This window comes from Lissotriton vulgaris, chromosome 6 (assembly GCF_964263255.1).
Source record: "Lissotriton vulgaris chromosome 6, aLisVul1.2, whole genome shotgun sequence".
Taxonomy (NCBI): domain Eukaryota; kingdom Metazoa; phylum Chordata; class Amphibia; order Caudata; family Salamandridae; genus Lissotriton; species Lissotriton vulgaris.
In genome coordinates this window covers 1,784,667,099-1,784,670,125 of record NC_141694.1, presented here as the reverse complement: position 1 = coordinate 1,784,670,125, position 3,027 = coordinate 1,784,667,099, and positions in this window count along the sequence as shown.

The window sequence follows — 3,027 nt, the reverse complement described above, 5'->3', positions numbered from 1 at the left end:
GGCATCATGTAACCAGAACATCTCCCTTGAGTCGTGTCTTTGCCGGATCCCCCTTGAGTCGTGTCTTTGCCCGATCCCATAAGTCAATCAATGACAGCACCTATAGGTCAATCAGTAATGGCAGAACATGTTTGCGTGCTTCAAAGGGAAGGTTTGTGGAATAGGAAAACACAGGGAGGGAATAGCGAAGGCCAAAAGATAAGATACAGCACAAGAAGAATGCTAAAGGCTAACAGATAGTTGATACAGGGGTTAGGTGGTCCAGACAAGAATTAGTTTAGGCCAGCTGGTGTCTGAGATGAGTTTCAAGACAAGGATAGAGGGGGTTTTCAACACATTGCAGTCCAAAAGGGCAGAGACACTTTGTGAATCATGCAGCCTGTGTAAAGGCAACACAAAATGGAGTTAAATGTAAAATGGAGTCAAAATTAAGGAACCTCACTGAGCAGGCCAAGGAGGTCAGGGTTTTCTATCCTTTCCCCTTTTCTTTCTTTTCACCTTAGTTTCCCTGTTTTCCTCTGATTCACTTCTACCAAGACTCAAGATGGCTGCCAACATTCCTGGTTTGGAGTGTTAACAGCCAATTAGAATAAAGCTCGTGGTCGGGAGGGAGCACGAATCCAGCACGCCTCTCTATATCGAACTTTTTTTTTTTTTCTCAGCAACTACTGAACGGATTTACACCATTCAGGAAAATGAGTTCTTTCTGAAACAAGGGCTACCTTTTTGCCAAATTTGGTGTAAATCTGTTCAGCAGTTCGGGCTGTAGCCGTGTCTAAAGTTTCCTATGGGACTTAATATGGAGAAAACACTTTCTGGGACTCCCCTTTTTTCTCGGCCCGCTTGCCGAATCACCCCGAAACTTTCAACATAGGAGCTGACCGGAGCGCCCCACTAGTTTTGAAAATTTTGAGAAAATTCATCAACCGGCGCCAAAGTTATTGGGAAAAGAAAAAACGCTTTTTGAATAGAAACACGGTCCTAACTATAACTACCTACTGGCAAGTTCCAGTAGGGAATATCCATATATGTATTCACTGAAAAAAACATAGGTTTCAGGCCTGATATAGTTAGGAATTAGCATTTAAAAAAACTTTGAAATTCACTGAAAAAACCATAGGTTTTAGGCCTGATATAGTTAGGAATTAGCATTTAAAAAACCTTAAAAATTCACTGAAAAAAATGTAGGTTTGAGGGGTGTTCTAGTTAGCAGGACATTTCACTTGTACAAAACCATTGAAATTCCTCCAATATAGTTAGTTGTAATAACTATATCTTGCGCGCACGCAATCCACTGCTGATGATGTCACATATTACATCATTCATGACATGGTCAGGGAACTAAATCCCCTTGAATACTGGGGATCCCTGGGGGCCAACTAGCCCACCAGGAACCTCCAGTATGCGCCAGGGGGCTGCATTGCAGAGAGGTGTAAAAAGGGGCGTGGCCTCATTACACCTCTCTGCAACGCAGCCCCCTGGCATGTTTCCAGAGGGGAAACTAATTCCCCTTGAATAGTGGGGGTCACTTGGGGCCAACTAGCCAACCAGGAACTTCCAGTATGTGCCAGGGGGCTGCGTTGCAAAGAGGTGTAAAAAGGGAGAGCTGTAATGAGGCCACGTCCCTTTTTACACCTCTCTGGAACGCAGCCCCCTGGCGCATACTGGAGGTTCCTGGTGGGCTACTTGGCCCCCAGGGATCCCCAGTATTCAAGGGGAATTACTTCCCCCTCTGTAAATGCGCCAGGGGCGTGTTTGCAGAGTGGTGCTAGGAGGGGGCATGGCCTCCTCCCCATCCCGTTTTTTTCAAGAAGGGGGGGCTGTGTAGCCCCCCTTATTTTTCTTCTTTTTGGGCGCTGGGGACCTTAGGGACACGTACCCTACGTGCATCCCGCAATTTAAAAAAATAAATAAAAATTTGGGGTCCTTGGGGTCCTTGTGGGACCCCCTAAGCAGGCCTAGGGGGTCAGAGTGTTATACCTTGCCCCCTTTTCTTGTTTTTTGCATTTCTTTTTCTGGTTTCTTGTGCCTCGGTTATACCGCGACACAAGATGGCTGCCAACACTTCCTGATTTAGAGTGTTGTCAGCCAGTTGACAGCAAATTAGCAAGCAGCTCGTGCTCGTAAGGGTACGCGTATAATCCTCGAACGGTACTTCGTCATTAGATATATCTATGATTTTACTTTTGATTTTCTCAGGAACTACTGCACGGATTTACACCATTTAAAAAAAGAGTAATCTGCAAACTAAACTCTACCTTTTTGCCAAATTTGGTGTAATTCCGTTCAACAGTTCGGGCTATAGCCCGTCTTAAAGGTCTCTATGGAAAATTGCATGGGGAAAACACATTTTGGGACCCCCCCTTTTTTCTTGGCCCCCGCTTCACGAATCACCCCCACACTTACAGGGAAGGACCGGAGCGGAACAGGCCATCACTTTGGAGAATTTTGCGAAGATTCGTTGACAGGCGCCAACGTTATTCCAAATAGAATGTTGCAGATTTCCTATGGAAACTAGGTCCTAACTATATGTACCTACTGGCGTCTGCCAGTAAGTAATATATATATATATATATATATATATATATATATATATATATATATATATATATATATATATATATATATATATATATTCCAAAAAACCTCCGCGCTGAGGCTTTTTTGGAAACAAATTGTACACGGCAGCTCCAGCCGTGAGAAGCTGCACCGCCTGCAACACCGAAAAAAGGTCTGTGTGGCTGTGCACCATCACAGCCTGTTCCAGCACACAGAAATTTGTACATTGGGGAAGCGGTTTTACGAACCAGAAGCTATGAATTTTTGAACATTGGCGGATTAATTGTGGTTGATGAAAACGGACTCCACCTGAGGAGAAAAATCGGGACTACCATTCCCAGCATGCTGTTCACTGGAGGACACGTGCCACAGAGGGTCGTATATATGGTAATCCAACACCTGTTTTTCAACATTCCAAAAGCCCCATGATTAAGGTGCAGGCTGCACCGAAACGCGTAGGGGAGATGA